This window comes from Pseudophryne corroboree, chromosome 8 (assembly GCF_028390025.1).
Source record: "Pseudophryne corroboree isolate aPseCor3 chromosome 8, aPseCor3.hap2, whole genome shotgun sequence".
Lineage (NCBI taxonomy): Eukaryota > Metazoa > Chordata > Amphibia > Anura > Myobatrachidae > Pseudophryne > Pseudophryne corroboree.
The window spans coordinates 417,817,316-417,838,402 of NC_086451.1; positions in this window are offsets into that span (position 1 = coordinate 417,817,316).

Sequence of the window (21,087 nt, forward strand, 5' to 3'; positions counted from 1 at the left end):
CATCACTCCTGGGGGCATAAAGGGCACTGCATAAATGACACCACAACTATGGGCTCTGCATAGGGGGCACTACCACTGTAGGCATTGGATAAGGGGCACTACCGCTACAGTGGACATTGCATAAGGGGCACTACTGCTGTGGGCATTGTATAAGGGGCACGATTGCTGTGGCCATTATGTGTATTAGTGGCACTACTGCGGGCATACCATGAATAAGAGACAGGTCTTTGTGGTGTAATGTGAATAAGATTGTGCTACTGAGCGGCATAATCTGAATTGGGGATACTATTGCGTGACCACACCCCTTTCTTTTGAGATCACACCCATTTTTTGCGGCAAAACAGTCCCTTTATTTAGTAGGCGCTGGGCCCACCAACTCCCTAGGACCACTTTAAGCACTGTTTATAGGCCTTAGTAAATGAACCCCTCAGGCTTTATCTTATCTCAGGGCAATAATAGCAACTCAAGTTGATATAACAAGATAATTAATAAAGAAAGTAACAAAAGAAAAGCAACATAGTAAGTTATAGTTGCAGCAGGGCATGAACAGTCCATTAAATGAAAGTAATCTGAAATAGAACTGGGTGGCATATTGATTATTGTGGTAGTCTTCTATCTCCTAATATAAAACAATTGAGCATAGTCGTCAGTAAAAACCCTGCTTGCTTTTGTTCATTTACAATGTAAGTCTTATCGCAGGGTAGGGCATTTGTGACACTGTGAAATGCGTTCTTAACCGCTGTTTATGTATATATATACCTATGGAAATGTATATAATGTATGTGTAGTTGCTTAGTGTATATTACTTATGCTCAATGTTACTCTGCCACATCAAAGACTTGAGGGAGAATTTGCAGAACTGTTGTTCAGAAGAACTCTTGCCTTACGTTGCGTGAGGACACGCATGTTTTTAGCAGGGGCATATGTGACACTCTGAAATAGACCCTGTTATCTGAACATATAGGGGTTTTATATATATATATATATATATATATATACACACACACTGCTCAAAGGGAACACTAAAATAACACATCCTAGATCTGAATTAATGAACTGTTCTTATTAAATACTTTGTTCTTTACATAGTTGAATGTGCTGACAACAAAATCACACAAAAATGATCAATGGAAAGCAAATTTATTAACCCATGGAGGTCTGGATTTGGAGTAACACTCAAAATGAAAGTGGAAAAACACACTGCAGGCTGATCCAACTTTGATGTAATGTCCTTAAAACAAGTCAAAATGAGGCTCAGTAGTGTGTGTGGCCTCCACGTGCCTGTATGATCTCCCTACAATGCCTGGGCATGCTCCTGATGAGGTGGCGGATGGTCTCCTGAGGGATCTCCTCCCAGACCTGGACTAAAGCATCCGACAAGTCCTGGACAGTCTGTGGTGCAACGTAGCATTGGTGGATGGAGCGAGACATGATGTCCCAGATGTGCTCAATTGGATTCAGGTCTGGGGAACGGGCGGGCCAGTCCATAGCATCAATGCCTTCGTCTTGCAGGAACTGCTGACACACTCCAGCCACATGAGGTCTAGCATTGTCTTGCATTAGGAGGAACCCAGGGCCAACCGCACCAGCATATGGTCTCACAAGGGGTCTGAGGATCTCATCTCGGTATCTAATGGCAGTCAGGCTACCTCTGGCGAGCCCATGGAGGGCTGTGCGGCCCCCCAAAGAAATGCCACCCCACACCATTACTGACCCACTGCCAAACCGGTCATGCTGGAGGATGTTGCAGGCAGCAGAACGTTCTCCTTGGCGTCTCCAGACTCTGTCACGTCTGTCACATGTGCTCAGTGAGAACCTGCTTTCATCTGTGAAGAGCACAGGGCGCCAGTGGCGAATTTGCTGTCATGACTGTGGTTTTGTGAACCCGGTGTTAGTGAAGTCTGTGCGGGCAACTGGAGGACTATGTGAATATTAGGCTGGTCTGTAGGAATCAGTGAGAAGAAGGAGCAATCCCTGACCGGGGATCGAACCCGGGCCTCGGCAGAGGAAGCCGTATCCTGACCACTGGATCACCAGGGACTTTTATAGCAGGATGATTGTCACGATCCGGGTATCTGGACGCCATTTCTTACTCATCAGATGCCTCCTAAGGCTGGCTCAGCGCTCCAGCACCGGATCCCATCTGTTATCCTAATGTTCACATTCCTGCATCCTCTCCTGTCTCTCTGAGACGCTGTCACAGTAACGCCATAATACATCTGGCATGGCGTCTCCCGCGGCCTCCGCCGCCGTCCCTGAGCTTCTGCATGCAGAGTGTCAGAGTGGATTACGTCAGCCGCGGCCTCCGCTGTGTCCGCGTGGTTGGATGTGCACTTGTCTGCCTGGCGTCTCCTGTCTCCAGTGGCCGGCGCCGCCATTACTGTTTTCATTACCACATGGATTACAAACCAAACTTCCCTCCAAGTGTCTGCATGGGCGCAGCCATCTTGGATTCTGTCAGCTGATCATTTCTTCCAATCTGTTGTCAGTATTGTTAATCTGCATAATTGCCTAGCCAATCCCTTCCTTGCTGCAGGTATAAATACACTGTGCCTGAGCAAGGAAGGCGTCAGTGCTTTGGTTGTCAAACCTAGTTCCTGTTTGTCTCTCTCCTGTGATTGTCTTCCAGGTTCCAGCTCCTGTCTCAAGACTTCCACCATAGAGACCCGCACCATCATTCCACCTGCGGTGTAGCCTGACTCTCCGATCCATTTTGGATTCATCTGTTTCCAGCCACAACTTTACCTGCTTCCAGCCCAGCTTCCAGCAGAGTACAGCTTCTCTTAAAGGGCCGGTGTCCTTTCTACAGTTTACCACTCTCCACCGGTATTATTATTTCTCCGCTCTCAAGCTCTACATTTCATTCATATTGCATCGCTCTCAAGCTTCATTTATTATTTAACTGGTTCCAGCCAGTATCCACTCCGTGCCAACATCTGTCTGGTTCCAACCAGAACCCACAGCAGCTATTTTATTTACAGCAGTCCAGCTTTCCCTGGAACACCAGCTGGTACGATCCTGGGCTTTCTTCATTGCTACAGTCGGGCCTGGTAAGGACTTTCCAACTCGCAGATAATAAGAACTGTCTCATACTACCAGAGCTCTGTGGTCCCTGCCACCCTGTAGTACCCAGGAACTGTATTATTTCTCTGCTGATTTTATGTTTCTTTTACTGCTACTGTGATGCATGGAGTTTGTCATTGACTTTTATTCAAGTTGTCGTGGTCACGCCTTCGGGCGGTTATTCTTCATGTTACTTACATGTCCAGGGGTCTGATACAACCTCCCAGGTTCCGGTACATCTCAGCCCCTACAACTGAGGCTGCCTCCCGTCAGCTCAGGCCCTCAGTTGTGACAGTAAGCACTGACCTAATGAATCCAGCCGGAGACCAGGATCAAGCGGCCAGGCCGATGCAAGAACTGGCAGCCCGACTAGAACATCAGGAGGCTGCACAGGGCCACATCATCCGCTGTCTCCAGGATCTCTCTACTCGGCTGGATGGGATTCAGACAACTCTCCGTGGATCAGGCGCGTCTGGTGCGTCAACCACAGTGACTCTAGCTATAACCCCACCCACCTTACCCATTTCTGCTCCACGTCTTCATCTTCCAACGCCAGCAAAATTTGACGGATCTCCAAGATTCTGCAGGGGATTTCTCAACCAGTGTGAGATTCAGTTTGAGCTACAACCTGGCAATTTTCCCAGTGACCGTACAAAAATTGCCTACATTATTTCTCTTCTCAGTGGCTCAGCCCTTGATTGGGCATCACCATTATGGGAGAGGTCCGACACCCTGCTATCTTCTTACACTGCATTCGTGTCAACATTCAGGCGCATCTTCGACGAGCCAGGCCGGGTAACCTCAGCTTCATCCGAGATTCTCCGTTTACGCCAGGGGTCACGTACTGTAGGACAATATCTGATACAGTTCCAGATCCTGGCATCCGAACTGGTCTGGAACGACGAGGCCCTGTATGCTGCATTCTGGCATGGCTTATCTGAGCGTATTAAAGATGAGTTAGCTACCAGAGACTTACCCTCTAAGTTAGATGAGCTAATCTCACTCTGCACGAAAGTTGATTTACGTTTCAGAGAGAGAGCAACTGAGCGTGGAAGATCATCTGCTCCAAAATCTTCTGCTCCTCCTCCTCGCCAACTGTCACCAACTAAAGATGAGCCCATGCAAATTGGCCGTTCCCGTTTAACTCCTGCTGAGCGCCGAAGACGTCTCTCCGAGTCTCTCTGTCTTTATTGTGCGGCTCCGTCTCACACCATTAATGCCTGTCCCAAACGTCCGGGAAACTCCAAATCCTAGCTCGCCAAGGAGAGGGCCGGCTAGGAGTAATGATCTCCTCTCCATCTCCTCAAGATTGTAATCTCCCAGTCTCGCTTCAAGTTGCTCAACGTTATCGGAACGTCATTGCCCTCCTTGATTCCGGAGCAGCTGGGAACTTTATTACCGAAGCCTATGTTAAACGGTGGTCCCTACCCACCGAGAGACTTCCTTCGTCCATTTCTTTAACTGCCGTGGATGGCAGCAAAATTTTTGATGCAGTTATTTCTTTAAGGACTCTACCAGTTCGTCTGAGAGTGGGAGCTCTTCATTCCGAACTTATTTCTTTTTTAGTGATTCCAAGAGCCACACATCCTGTGGTCCTGGGCCTTCCATGGCTCCGTCTTCACAATCCTACAATTGATTGGACGACTACGCAAATCCTGGCATGGGGTTCCTCCTGTGCTGAGACATGTTTGTTTAAAGTATTGCCTGTCTGTTCTTCCTCCCCCAGGTCGTCTGATGTTCCACCTCCTCCATATCAAGATTTCACGGATGTGTTCAGTAAAGCTTCTGCTGATATCCTTCCTCCTCATAGAGAATGGGACTGCCCGATTGATCTCGTTCCAGGGAAGGTTCCACCTCGAGGCCGAACTTATCCGTTGTCTCTGCCTGAGACGCATTCTATGGAGGAATACATTAAAGAGAACCTAGCAAAGGGGTTCATTCGACCTTCTTCTTCTCCAGCCGGCGCAGGCTTCTTTTTTGTAAAGAAGAAAGATGGTGGTCTGCGGCCGTGCATCGACTACAGAGGTTTGAACGACATTACCATCAAGAACCGTTATCCTTTACCCCTGATTACTGAGCTCTTTGACAGAGTTAGCGGAGCTACCATCTTTACAAAGCTGGACTTGAGAGGTGCATACAATCTCATCCGGATCCGTGAGGGTGACGAGTGGAAGACCGCCTTTAACACCCGTGACGGACATTATGAGTACCTCGTCATGCCCTTCGGATTGAGCAATGCTCCAGCTGTCTTCCAGCATTTTGTCAATGAGATCTTCAGAGACATTCTATACTGTCATGTCGTGGTCTATCTAGACGATATCCTCATTTTTGCCAACGATTTAGAGGAACATCGTTTTTGGGTTAAAGAGGTTCTGTTCCGTCTCCGTGTCAATCATCTCTATTGCAAATTAGAGAAATGCGTCTTTGAAGTCAAGTCCATTCCGTTTCTAGAGTACATTGTGTCCGGTTCCGGACTAGAGATGGATCCTGAGAAACTACAAGCAATCCAAAATTGTCCGGTACCCTTAACCCTCAAAGGGGTCCAGAGGTTCTTAGGGTTCGCCAACTATTACCGAAAGTTTATACGAGACTTTTCCACCATTGTGGCGCCTATTACTGCTTTCACTAAGAAGGGTGCTAACCCGTCCAAGTGGTCTGAAGAAGCCATGCAAGCATTTCATCTGTTAAAACAAAGGTTCATCTCTGCGCCTGTTCTGAAACAGCCTGACATCGACTCTCCTTTCATCTTAGAGGTGGATGCCTCCTCCGTTGGAGTAGGAGCGGTGTTATCTCAGAGGGCTAAAGATGGTCATTTACACCCTTGCAGTTTCTTCTCCCGGAAGTTCTCCCCAGCTGAGCGCAACTATGCCATTGGCGACCAGGAGTTGCTAGCCATCAAGCTCGCTCTAGAAGAGTGGAGGTATCTGTTGGAGGGAGCTTCTCATTCAATCACCATACTTACAGACCACAAGAACCTTTTATATCTGAAAGGCGCACAATGTCTCAACCCTCGTCAGGCCAGATGGGCACTTTTCTTTTCCAGGTTCGACTTTAAACTCCAGTTCTGTCCGGGCTCTCAGAATCGCAAGGCCGATGCCCTTTCCCGCTCATGGGAGCAAGAAAATGAGTCAGAGTCTTCAGACAAGCATCCTATTATAAATCCGTTGGCATTCTCCACGGTAGGGATGGACTCTACGCCCCCATCAGGGAAAAGTTTTGTGAAACCGATGCTAAGGAAGAAGCTCATGCATTGGGCCCATGCTTCCCGTTTTGCCGGACATACAGGTATCCAAAAAACCCTGGAGTTTATCTCTAGGTCCTATTGGTGGCCAACTCTGAAAAAGGACGTCTTGGAGTTTATTGCATCTTGCCCAAAGTGTGCTCAACATAAGGTATCCCGCCAGTCGCCTGCGGGGCAACTGGTTCCACTATCTGTTCCCCGTCGACCTTGGACCCATTTGTCGATGGATTTTATTACAGATTTACCCATGTGCAACAAGTTCAATACCATCTGGGTGGTAGTTGACCGGTTCACCAAGATGGCACACTTCATTCCTCTCACCGGTCTTCCGTCAGCTTCCAAGTTGGCTCAAGTATTTATACAAGAGATCTTCCGACTCCACGGTCTTCCTGAAGAAATTATCTCAGATCGAGGAGTTCAATTCACAGCCAAATTCTGGCGAAGTTTATGTCAAGTCCTCCAAGTCAAGCTAAAGTTTTCCACGGCTTACCATCCTCAGACCAATGGTCAAACCGAGAGGGTGAATCAGGACTTGGAGGCCTTCCTCCGCATCTATGTGTCCTCCTCTCAAGATGACTGGGTTCAATTACTTCCCTGGGCCGAGTTCTGTCATAACAACCAGTATCATTCTTCATCTGCTTCAACACCATTCTTCACTAACTTTGGATTCCACCCTAAAGTCCCTGAGTTCCAACCGCTTCCAGCAACTTCTGTTCCCGCAGTGGATATCACCTTGCATCAGTTTGCCAATATCTGGAAGAGCGTACGATCAGCTCTGCTCAAGGCATCGTTCAGGTACAAGAAGTTTGCGGAAAGGAAGCGTCGAGCAGTTCCTGCTCTCAAGGTGGGTGATCGAGTATGGTTATCCACGAAGAATTTGAGGTTAAGAGTTCCCAGTATGAAGTTTGCACCTCGCTATATCGGTCCTTTCAAGATTGAACAAGTCATCAATCCTGTTGCTTACAGACTCCAGTTGCCTCCCTTCTTAAAAATACCCAGGACATTTCATGTTTCCCTGTTGAAACCGCTGATCTTAAATCGGTTTCATTCCTCACTTCCTCCAACTCCGAAAGTCCAAACTCAACGAGGCGTTGAGTATGAAGTGGCTAAGATCCTGGACTCACGTCACCGTTACGGTCAACTACAATATCTTATTGACTGGAAGGGTTACGGCCCTGAGGAACGTTCATGGACCAATGCTTCTGATGTCCATGCTCCTGCCTTGGTCCGGAGATTCCATTCCAAGTTTCCTCAAAAGCCAAAGAAGTGTCCTGGGGCCACTCCTAAAGGGGGGGGGGGCTGTCACGATCCGGGTATCTGGACGCCATTTCTTACCCATCAGATGCCTCCTAAGGCTGGCTCAGCGCTCCAGCACCGGATCCCATCTGTTATCCTAATGTTCACATTCCTGCATCCTCTCCTGTCTCTCTGAGACGCTGTCACAGTAACGCCATAATACATCTGGCATGGCGTCTCCCGCGGCCTCCGCCGCCGTCCCTGAGCTTCTGCATGCAGAGTGTCAGAGTGGATTACGTCAGCCGCGGCCTCCGCTGTGTCCGCGTGGTTGGATGTGCACTTGTCTGCCTGGCGTCTCCTGTCTCCAGTGGCCGGCGCCGCCATTACTGTTTTCATTACCACATGGATTACAAACCAAACTTCCCTCCAAGTGTCTGCATGGGCGCAGCCATCTTGGATTCTGTCAGCTGATCATTTCTTCCAATCTGTTGTCAGTATTGTTAATCTGCATAATTGCCTAGCCAATCCCTTCCTTGCTGCAGGTATAAATACACTGTGCCTGAGCAAGGAAGGCGTCAGTGCTTTGGTTGTCAAACCTAGTTCCTGTTTGTCTCTCTCCTGTGATTGTCTTCCAGGTTCCAGCTCCTGTCTCAAGACTTCCACCATAGAGACCCGCACCATCATTCCACCTGCGGTGTAGCCTGACTCTCCGATCCATTTTGGATTCATCTGTTTCCAGCCACAACTTTACCTGCTTCCAGCCCAGCTTCCAGCAGAGTACAGCTTATCTTAAAGGGCCGGTGTCCTTTCTACAGTTTACCACTCTCCACCGGTATTATTATTTCTCCGCTCTCAAGCTCTACATTTCATTCATATTGCATCGCTCTCAAGCTTCATTTATTATTTAACTGGTTCCAGCCAGTATCCACTCCGTGCCAACATCTGTCTGGTTCCAACCAGAACCCACAGCAGCTATTTTATTTACAGCAGTCCAGCTTTCCCTGGAACACCAGCTGGTACGATCCTGGGCTTTCTTCATTGCTACAGTCAGGCCTGGTAAGGACTTTCCAACTCGCAGATAATAAGAACTGTCTCATACTACCAGAGCTCTGTGGTCCCTGCCACCCTGTAGTACCCAGGAACTGTATTATTTCTCTGCTGATTTTATGTTTCTTTTACTGCTACTGTGATGCATGGAGTTTGTCATAAATAAACATCATTGACTTTTATTCAAGTTGTCGTGGTCACGCCTTCGGGCGGTTATTCTTCATGTTACTTACATGTCCAGGGGTCTGATACAACCTCCCAGGTTCCAGTACATCTCAGCCCCTACAACTGAGGCTGCCTCCCGTCAGCTCAGGCCCTCAGTTGTGACAATGATGACTGTTTAGGTGAGACTGTACTGGATATAGTGTCACAGGAGTAGGTGCTTATGTACTTAAGGTTACTGGCAAGATAGTAAGACGGACTGGTTACTGGTGAGACTGGGATGCAACTGTAATGCGGGCTGGTACCGGATATAACTGGAAACGCAACTGAAAGTAGAACGATGACTGTGGCTATAACTCCAGTACGAGGCTGAAGAACCCTGCGGCTGTGACGGTAGAATACTGCAGCTGTGGTTTTCAGTTGAGACTGTGGAATACTGCGACTGTACCTTTAAGATGAAACACTGCAACTGTGCCTTTAAGTTGAGACTGTGGAATACCGTACTGTGCCTTTAAGATGAAACACTGCAGCTGTGTCCTTAAGTTGAGACTGTGGAATACTGTACTGTGCCTTTAAGATGAAACACTGCAGCTGTGTCTTTGAGTTGAGACTGTGGAATACCGTACTGTGCCTTTAAGTTGAGACTCGTGGAAATACTGGATATCAATGGCAACACAAATGTAATCCAAACTGGGTAACAAAGGAACAGAGTTTTTACAGGAACTGAAGTACAAGGGTTACCTTTAGGGAGCTCAGCTTCAAAGCTCACACAGAGCTGTGTGTGACACGAGGAACTGGCCCAGTTTCCAACTCAGTCTCCAGACTTATACTTCCTGGTCTTTGGTGATTGGTGAGCAGTGTCAGGTAGTTCAGAGAGTCTCAAGCTGGCAGAGAATTGGACAGCTCTGGGTCAGGTGAACAGTCACTGTCATGTGAGTACTCTAGACTAGGCTGTGATGTGGAGTGAGGCCTAGCAGGCCGAGAGAACACTGAAGCCTGAACTGCAAACAGAGGATGCTGGCTTTTAGGCCTAAACTTCAGATTGCTGAATTCAGACTCACACAGGAGATCACCACAGGTGGAGCTCGTTAACTATTACCTTCCAGGCAGAGAACTCAGGAAACTCATGGTGCTGACAAGCTGTTTATCTCAGTGAGCAAAAAGGCACAGGATCCAGGACAGATGGCAGGGGTAAGTCACCAAATACGAGAACTACAGTCTGGATCGTGACAGTACCCCCCTCTTCAATGGTGGACTCCGTACACCCATCTTTGGTCTTAGAGGAACTTGATGAAGAACTTGTACACAAAGATTCAGAAAAGTGAAAACCAGAGGGTCCAGAAACAAAACTTAAGCTGAATTCTTCAGAAGTCTTCCTGATCTTCATCTTCTGAACAGGTAGACCATCCATCATTGACAAAACTGGAATTTCCTTCATCTGAAAGGACTGAGGAATAAACTGTAGAAGGTTCCTTTCCTAGATTAGTAGTACGAGAAGATTGTGCTTTTGAAGCTAGCACTCCACTGAGGCTTAAATGAAATCTTGTCCTATAACGAGGACTTTTCATACAGAGACCTGTAGAGTTTTTTGGTAATTCTGGAACCTCTTCATGCGTTAAAGCATAACAGGAAAGAACGTGACCTCCCAGGAAAGGAGTAGCATCATAAACTGGATCAAATTCAGAGTCCAAGTCTATTGGAAGATACCAGTCTTCTTTGGGAGTAACTACATCCGTTTTGTAAGCTGTATTAACAAGTTTAGAACAACTCAAGGAACTTAGAGTGGAATCAATGGAAAAATAACCAACTCTTAAATCAACAGGCTGTTGTCTTTGTACTATTTTATGTAGACAGTATAGAGAGCTAATATGGCGCCAACTCTAAACCAAAGCAGCTATCCCCTTTGCACCAATGGTAATCCCTTTTACCAGAGTGTATATGTGAACGTGGGATGCCGACGGTCGGAATCCCGGTGGTCGAAATACCGACGCCGGAATCCCAACCGCCACAATCCCGACCGCCACAATCCCGACATATTCTCCCTCCGTGGGTGTCCACGACACCCATAGAGGGAGAATATAATAGTGTGCCCGCAGCGTGGCAAGCGAAGTGAGCCCGCAAGGGGCTGCGTTCCGCTCGCCACCCCTGTCGGGATTGTCTGGTCGGGATTCCGGCGTCGGTATTTCGACCGCCGGGATTCCGGCCGGCGGCATTTAGTACTGATCCCGTGAACGTGTATAGAGTTGGTACAATAGGGTGCGCTTAAAAGGTGAACCTAAAATGTGGCAAATTGAATCAGTGCTCCTGCCTGCTCTCAGGTTAATCTGCAGCTTGAACTCACCACTGGTTAAGCAGGTGATTCTTCTGGCGTCTGCAGATAAAGGCGGCTAAGTCCATTTGATTCCCAATCAGGAGCCGGCACTTACCACCTACCCTCCCTCTAGCAGCAGGAGAGTGGAGCACTTGTTGAACTGCGGACAGGGGAAAGGCTGACCAGACGATTGTGACGTGTACGAGGGAACCAGGTTCCGGAGCCAGTTACCCTAAGGTTACATCTTAAACGCCCACTTTACACTCTTTTCTGGTAATCCTCCACCCATATCACCCTCCATTTGGGTGAAATATTATTTTAAGAAGAAGGACTTTTAGTTTTTATGTGTGCGATACTTGTTTTATTTGTATTTCAATGACCATTGTATTAAATCTTCCCTATATAAATATACTACACTATATGCTTTTTTATCTGTTTCCTTGCATATGGAATTTATCTAAGGACCTTTTGCATATATGAAGTACTAGGTGATTCATCGCGCCCTACGGGCGCTCTTCACACCGTCGCAAGGGGCTACGCCCCCTTAACTCCTGAACGCCTTTTCGGCGTTCAATATTTGTATTATATGGAGTATTACAATTGCACGACGAAAGGGCGTCCGATGGTGAAGGGGGCATAGCCCCTTGTGATAAGGAGGGGGGCGGGGTCCGCAGATAGGGGAGGGGCCCGGATGCACTGCGGTTGGGGGAGGGGCAGGTGCAGCAGTCGCAGATGGGGGAGGGATTCCGGAGGCGCTGCGGGTGGGGAAGGGGGGGGCGTGGGGTGGGGGGTCCGGAGGCGCCGCAGGTGGGGAAGGGGCGGGTGTAGGGGTGCCGTGGATGGGGGAGGGGGTCTGGGGAGCTGTGGGTGGGGGAAGGGCCGGATGTGGGGAAGGGCGGGTGTGGGAGTATAAGGGGGTATATATAATGGGGTGGGGTACACTGTGGGGGGTATATATAATGGGGATGGGTACATTGTGGGGGAGTACATATAATGGGGATGGGTACACTGTGGGGGAGTATATATAATGGGGATGGGTACACATTGGGGGGTATATATAATGGGGATGGGTACACGTTGGGGGGTATAATAAGGATGGGTACACGTTGGGGGGTAGATATAATGGGGATAGGTACACATTGGGGGGTATATATAATGGGGATGGGTACACGTTGGGGGGTATAATAAGGATGGGTACACGTTGGGGGGTAGATATAATGGGGATAGGTACACGTTGGGGGGTATATATAATGGGGATGGGTACACTGTGGGGGGTGTATATAATGGGGATGGGGTATGTATAATGGGGTCGGGGTATCGGGAGAGACTTCCCGCCGCGGGTCCCTCACCTTCTCGCGGGTCCCTCATCTTCCCGCCGCGGGTCCCTCACCTTCCCTGGCCAGCTCGCCTCTCTCCATCCCGCTGGCCGGAGCTTCTCCTCAGCCCCGCAGGCAGGTGGTGCCGGAGCGGTCACTGGGTCAGGCCGGGGACCGGCATGAGGCCTACACCGCCGCCCAGCCTAGAGTCTGAGGATGCAGACGGAGTGGAGCGGGAAACACATGGAGCAGAGGCCGTCTGTGCTGGGAGAGGAGTCAGAGGGAAAGCGGCATCCAGCAGCCAGGGCACAGGGACCACAGAGCTGCCTACACCTGGGGTATATACAGGGGGCGTCCAGTCCTACACAGGTGGTATATGTGTGTGTGGAGGGAGAGTATAGGGCAGGTAGGTATGTATGTGTGGAGGGAGAGCATAGGGCAGGTAGGTATGTGTGTGTGGAGGGAGAGCATAGGGCAGGTAGGTATGTGTGTGTGGAGGGAGAGCATAGGGCAGGTAGGTATGTGTATCTGGGTGCATAGGGCAGGCGTATATGAGGGGGGTATATAGGGCAGGCAAAGGTAGGTATGAGTGTACAGCAGATATATGTGTGTATGGAGGGGGTACATATGGTAGGCAGGTATGTGTGTGTGTGGGGGGTGTAGATGTGTGTATGGAGGGAGTACATAGAGCAGGTATATACACAGACAGTGGGGAGGGGAGGAGGTGCTGCAGCCGCTGTGTACTGCGGGTCACTTGCGTGTCTCCGTGTCTCCCTCCGTCGGCGCAGGCTCCCCGCTGTCATCCTCCCCGGGCGGATCCGTCCTCTGCTGCCGCCGCCTCAGACTGACCGGCCAAGTGTTCTGCTGCTGCGGGCCGTTACCCGTCCTCCTCCAGCCAAGCACACAGTGGCCAGTTGACTGCCGCCCACCCCGCCGACCGGTGATTGGCTAACAGGTCTGAGGGATCACAACCCCTTCTCAGACACTCCGCCAATCACACGACTGGGGTCATACAGCGCACCTCCTCTCTTGCAAATGACATACTGAAAGGGCCAGGAGACACGCCTAGATCCCGATATATTAGCCAAGATCTGTGACTCTGACTCCGCCCAGCATTGTGACTCCACCCAGCGTTAGCAAATGAGTCACAAAGTCACAGATCTGGGCTAATATATAGGAGATTAAGGGAAGTATTACTTTTATTATTTCCACATCAAAGGGATTCAATTTGCCACATTTTAGGTTCACCTTTTAAGCGCACCCTATTGTACCAACTCTATACACGTTCACATGTTGTCTTTGTACTGTTTTCCAACTCTTGGCATCCCTGAAATTCCTAATGTATTGGTTCATCAAGGCATTATCTTGCTCAGAAAGCGATGGGTCCGAAAACGGAGCATTGGCTGAATGTTCTGAAGACTGAGTGGAGGATGAAATTGGACTCAAGGAAACAGATGCCACTGAAACATTAGACTGAGGTACACATTCAGACATTAGGTCAATAGCCTTGGTATTTTTCTTGACTTTAGATGCTACAGCAGAATTATCCCGACATCAATGAGAAAATATCCTTTCTGAAGTTGCCTCGCTGGAATCCTCAAATGAGACTGAAAAGTCACTTGAAATCTCATTCTGGATGGAGATGCTAGTAATTTTCCCTCAAGCTGCGACACTCGCATCTGCGACTGAGACAAATGACTCTGATGACTGGATTGAGGAAGCAACATCAGTATCCTTCTCAGCAATATTAGTCTGAAGTCCTTTATCCGAATCAGCAGATGGAACATTAGGTTGCTCAGACAAGCTTAGGGACAAAGCTGAGAAAACTGTACTCAGATCGGTAGCACGTTCAGACTTTAAGTGAGTAGCCTTGGGATTTTTCTTGACTTTGGCAGCTACAGCAGAATTATTCTGACATTGATGAGAAGAGGTATTAGATTTCCCTGCAGAAGCTGTGGACTCAATGCTGGAAGATGAGGAAACAGAATCAGAGACAGACTGAAGTCTAATTTTAGAACTAGATGGTGGAAGTCCTTTACTGGGACTAACTGACAAAAGTCCTTCACTCGGACCAATGCTTGGAATTGGTTTGAGTCCAGATGAGCTTGAACTGACTGAAACTGGAGAAATCTTGGGCTGGACAAGTAGGACCGGATTGGATCCGAGGATACTTGAATTGGCTGGAACCAAAGGAGACTGACCAGGCCGGTCCTGGAGTATTGCTGGACCAACTGGAACCGGGACGGGCTGACCAGGCTGGTCCTGGAGTATTGCTGGACCGGCTGGAACCGGGACGGACTGACCAGGCTGGGCCTGGAGTATTGCTGGACCGGCTGGAACCGGGACGAACTGACCAGGTGGAGCCTGGAGTAATGCTGGACCGGCTGGAACCAGGGGAGATGGATTCCGGCTGGAACCGGAGTGAGTAGAATCCAAGTGTTCAGATGGTCCATCCTGGACCTGAACCATGCTGGATGCCAACATGGTGATGCTCTCAGAAGACGGCAAACAGGAGTTCATAACTGCATCGGTAGCACAAAAAATTCCCATCTGGAAACTTGACTCTGGATACTTCCCTTGGGGCTGAAACTGTGGTGACCCCTCCTGGGGTTGACGAATCAGACACCTCTCTCAGGGTTGCTATCTCCAGCACCCCTCCTGGAGTTGATGGATCAGACACTCCTTCCTGAGTAGAAGACTCATATGCCCCTACTAGAGCCTGAACACTGGATAACCCTCCTTGGGCTGCACACTCGGAACCCCCTCCTGGGGCTGCACGCTCTGAACCCCCTCCTGGGGCTGCATGCTCTGAACCCCCTCCTGGGACTGCACGCTCTGAACCCCCTCCTGGGCCTGCATGCTCTGAACCCCCTCCTGGGGCTGCACGCATGGACGCCCCTCCTTGGGCTGTAGACACGGACTCCTCTGTGACTCTAAATGGCTTGAACATTCTTCTCTGGACACCCAACTTGGGATAAGGTCTTTTAATCACCGGACCCCAGTCATAAATTTGAGTCTCTTTCAGAGTAGCCTTCTTGATACCCACCGTCAGCAGTAGCAGGATCGGCTACTGTGGATGACTTGTAGACATGAGCACTAGGATACTGAGACTTGTCACCATTCCCTGGCTAGCGAAGAATGCAGTCTTTAACAAAATGACCGGAATTTCCACAGTAAAGACAGAGGTGTAGCTCCCTACGCCGCTGACATTAAGCTTCAGAGAGCTTGGGCTGTGGATAGCTCTGATGAAAAATTTTTCTTTGCACAGAGGAAGAGACTCTATTAACTGGATGGGACAAAACAGGATCAACAACGTTGGTAGTATTCCTGAAGAGATCAGGCATCACAGAAAGAATACTAGACAAAAGTTCTTGTAACTGTAATAACATCTGGTAGAAAATCTGCAGTTGGTCAGGAGTCTGTATGCAGAAGGTCAGAGAATCTCTGGAGAACAAATTCCGCTGCAGACACTGTGCCAATTGATGCTGAGTCGACTCCAAACCCTCCAAGCGTCCTGCAATATTGCTTAGGAGGTCCTGCGTCAGACAAACACTTTCGGCCGGGTCCATGTAGCCAGTTCCTAGTGTCATGACTGTGGTTTTGTGAACCCGGTGTTAGTGAAGTCTGTGTGGGCAACTGGAGGACTATGTGAATATTAGGCTGGTCTGTAGGAAACAGTGAGAAGAAGGAGCAATCCCTGACCGGGGATCGAACCCGGGCCTCGGCAGAGGAAGCCGTATCCTGACCACTGGATCACCAGGGACTTTGATAGCAGGATGATGAATGTATAGGTGAGACTGTACTTGATATAGTGTCACAGGAGTAGGTGCTTATGTACTTAAGGTTACTGGCAAGATAGTAAGACGGACTGGTTACTGGTGAGACTGGGATGCAACTGTAATGCGGGCTGGTACCGGATATAACTGGAAACGCAACTGAAAGTAGAACGATGACTGTGGCTATAACTCTAGTACGAGGCTGAAGAACCCTGCGGCTGTGACGGTAGAATACTGCAGCTGTGGTTTTCAGTTAAGACTGTGGAATACTGCGACTGTACCTTTAAGATGAAACACTGCAACTGTGCCTTTAAGTTGAGACTGTGGAATACCGTACTGTGCCTTTAAGATGAAACACTGCAGCTGTGTCTTTAAGTTGAGACTGTGGAATACTGTACTGTGCCTTTAAGATGAAACACTGCAGCTGTGTCTTTGAGTTGAGACTGCAGAATACTGTACTGTGCCTTTATGATGAAACACTGCAACTGTGCCTTTAAGTTGAGACTGTGGAATACCGTACTGTGCCTTTAAGATGAAACACTGCAGCTGTGTCTTTAAGTTGATACTGTGGAATACTGTACTATGCCTTTAAGATGAAACACTGCAACTGTGCCTTTAAGTTGAGACTGTGGAATACCGTACTGTGCCTTTAAGTTGAGACTCGTGGAAATACTGGATATCAATGGCAACACAAATGTAATCCAAACTGGGTAACAAAGGAACAGAGTTTTTACAGGAACTGAAGTACAAGGGTTACCTTTAGGGAGCTCAGCTTCAAAGCTCACACAGAGCTGTGTGTGACACGAGGAACTGGCCCAGTTTCCAACTCAGTATCCAGACTTATACTTCCTGGTCCTTGGTGATTGGTGAGCAGTGTCAGGTGATTCAGAGAGTCTCAGGCTGGCAGAGGATTGGACAGCTCTGGGTCAGGTGAACAGTCACTGTCATGTGAGTACTCTAGACTAGGCTGTGATGTGGAGTGAGGCCTAGCAGGCCGAGAGAACACTGAAGCCTGAACTTCTGCAATCAGAGGATGCTGGCTTTTAGGCCTAAACTTCAGATTGCTGAATTCAGACTCACACAGGAGATCACCACAGGTGGAACTCGTTAACTAATACCTTCCAGGCAGAGAACTCAGGAAACTCATGGTGCTGACAAGCTGTTTATCTCAGTGAGCAAAAAGGCACAGGATCCAGGACAGATGGCAGGGGTAAGTCACCAAATACGAGAACTACAGTCAGGATCGTGACATTTGCCAATCTTGATGTTCTCTGGCAAATGCCAAACGTCCTGCACGGTGTTGGGCTGTAAGCACAACCCCCACCTGTGGATGTCGGGCCCTCATACCACCCTCATGGAGTCTGTTTCTGATCGTTTGAGTAGACACATGCACATTTGTGGCTTGCTGGAATTCATTTTGCAGGGCTCTGGCAGTGCTCCTACTGTTCCTCCTTGCACAAAGGCGGAAGTAGCGGTCCTGCTGCTGGGTTGTTGCCCTCCTACGGCCTCTTCCACATCTCCTGATGTACTGGCCTGTCTCCTGGTAGCGCCTCCATGCTCTGGACACTACGCTGACAGACACAGCAAACCTTCTTGCCACAGCTTGCATTGATGTGCCATCCTGGATGAGCTGCACAACCTGAGCCACTTGTGTGGGTTGTAGGGAGGTCATACAGGCACGTGGAGGCCACACACACTACTGAGCCTCATTTTGACTTGTTTTAAGGACATTACATCAAAGTTGGATCAGCCTGTAGCGTGTTTTTCCACTTTAATTTTGAGTGTGACTCCAAATCCAGACCTCCATGGGTTAATAAATTTGATTTCCATTGATAATTTTTGTGTGATTTTGTTGTCAGCACATTCAACTATGTAAAGAACAAAGTATTTAATAAGAATATTTCATTCATTCAGATCTAGGATGTGTTATTTTAGTGTTCCCTTTATTTTTTTGAGCAGTGTATATATATGCAGGCACCATCTCTCATTTAACTGAGACCCCTAATTGAACCCCTTTCCCACTAATACCCCTCCTCATTACTCTCCATGGATGACGTCAGTGGCGGCCTGTAACACTGTGGACACAGGGACCCAGGAATTCCAGCAGCAGCTCCTCAGAGAGGGAAGGCTGGAAGACTGTTGATTGGCTGGGAATCAGAGAAGAGGGGTTCGCGCCCATTGGTGTGGTGAGGGGATCATGCTGCAGAGTCAGGAGGTGCCCTGTGAGGACCGAAGCCGCCGCTGAGGTGATCGATGAGGGACCGTGCTGAAGAGAGCCTGAGTGTGGAGCCTTGCTGCCGTGAGCCGGAGAGAGCCAGGCCGCTGTGGAGAGCCGCGCTGTGGACAGCCGCTGAGCAGAGCCGCACTGCTGGAAAGACCGGAGTCGCGGGTGAGGTCAGTGAGAGAGAGCGGAGGTGATTGTCGGGGCTGGGAAAGCGCTACGCAGTGAGAGGAGTGATCCCTGTCAGTGCACACCAGAGTGGGAGATCACCTCTTCTGAGGAGGGCCACAAGGGAATGGTGAGCTCCCAGCCGACGCCACACATTAGAGGCTGTAGTGAGAACTCTGGAGCTGGGTCCCGGTTGATATCCGCAGCTGCTGATAGGTACTTATTACAGTCGCACTGACACTTCAGCCAGCAACTTCAGCTAGTGACAGTTTCACAGTTTATCAGAGACCAGAGAGGGGAGAAAGAGATATTGTTACCCAACATTTCAGACCACCGGGAATCTGTAAAGCCATCCTACCGCCCTATAGACTGAGCGCCCCTACAAAGCCTGCTAATTAGAGACTACCCCGGTCACAATAGTCTTAGCAAAACCACCTCTTCAACACAGAGAGACTGACCAGCCTGCCTTAACTGTCGTTGTCTTTAAACCATTTCCCAGTCTGTGAGGAACTCATTCCCCTCTATTATAGGGACTTCAGTAAAGTCAATTGTCCCCTCTTGAAACAGGGAGAGAGTCAATCCAGAAAGGAGGAGGAGTACTTTTGTTGTCATGCTACTGGATAATGCTGTTGACCCATTATAGAAACTGCATGGCTTTACCTGTCACTGTTTGAGGTACTTCTGCCCTGCTTCTAGCTTCACATCTGCTTGCTTGCTACCTTCAATAGTACTCTTGTGTACCTCTATCCAGCTTGCTGCTACCTGCTGAGACATTTAACTGCATGACTCCTGTTAACAGCCTCTTCCCCACTAATGCATAAAGAATGTGGATTGTAGGGTGCTGCTGTTATAGCTGAATTACTACATTGAGTAGACTTATTACACCGTATGATATAGCTTACTGCCCTTAACTGTATGGAACTTACTCTACCAAAACAGTTGCCTTCCTCGTAGGATTACAACCTTTAATATAGGAGAGTACCCTCATACCTACCGGTCCCTTAGGTTTAAGACTGGACCACAGTGCGTTACAGTGCTGCCTAGTGGACAAGTGAGGGCATTACCAGAACAATTAATAGAAGTAATAATGTTGTATTTCAATTGATGTGAATGTTACTTAATGAAAGTGCATCCTCTACGTAGGAAATGTACCTTGACGTGTGTTATTATTATTCTTGATCTCTGATGTTACTGATAGCACTATTGCTTAGGTCATTGCATTATTTTATATGACTGTGAATTGCATCTTGCCTTTACCGGTTAAATTCCCAGCGGTGAGCAGTTGTTCCTGAATAATAAAATATATGTCACCATCCTAACGTGTGGTGACTATTGTTTCTGGGTCCTCTGGAGTTGGGATTTTTCAGTGAGATCCGGTCCAAAAGGTGATTCCGGGTGAAGAATCCAGGTGTGTCATCCGACATCTACACCTACGTACCTGTTACACATTTATATACTCTGGGCCTTATTCATGGGAAATTGCAAAGATAATCATAAAATGAGTCTGCGACTCATCTATCTCTTGCATTGGCAGACTAATGCTACAGACCACAGCCCCAAATATTCTAAATGGAGACTGCAGTCTGGCCAATTTACTGTACCAAGCAGTGAAAATCTGCAGACTATTATATCGCTGGAGAGGAATTTTCCTTTTCATCTCCGGCAGTTGGACTGTGCACATGCTCCTCCACTGCTACGTTAGGCAAGTGAGAAGGAGCTATATCAATGGGCAATGGGTCAAAGTCGTCACCATGACAGCCTCCTGTAGTATACGCTGTCCTGACATTACTTCAGTGGTCAATTGACCCACTAAAACATGAAGATATGTTATTAATGTAAATAGATAACAGATGTTCGAAAAAAAAGGAAGATGTAGGGGATACCTTGCCATAGCGAAGCATCACACACTGGTGCTCCCTGCTGTGAGGGGCTGTAGCCATGGCTGAGACTACAGAAGAAAGGTTACCAAGAGACTCGTGGACCCTAGATGAGGCCGGCGCAAAGTGAGAACCCTGGGAACATCATAATGGACCTCAAGTGTGCCTCTGGCGGGGAGGAAGCAGTGTGAGCCAGGAGATATAAAAGAGAAAAAGCTGTTGGACAGGTGGGCAGACCGTGAGGAGAGAGCTGAGAGGAAGGAGACTATGTCCAGCTTAGAGGAGCTAGGGCTTGTGAAGGAGGCCATGGAAGTCTCCAGTAGTTCCGTCTGGCAGTAAAAGAGGAGTAAGGCAAGGAGGAGCCAGCATACAATCCGTGAGGGATAAGGACTGGTTAGCTGGCCTGGAGCTGAATCTTGTAGATGAATGAGCGGTACTGACAGTGCCGGATTAAACCCTGTGGAGGCCCTTAGGCAGTCAAAATCTCGGGGCCCCCCTTGCAGATTATCTCCTAAAACGTTTTCAATTTCACCAACCAACAGTCTACGACCTGGAAACTGTAATGTGGAATTGATGTCTACGGTTTATGTACTTTAAACTGTTAATGGCTACATTACATTAATACATGTTGAGTATCCCATATAAAAAATGCTTGGGACCAGAAGTATT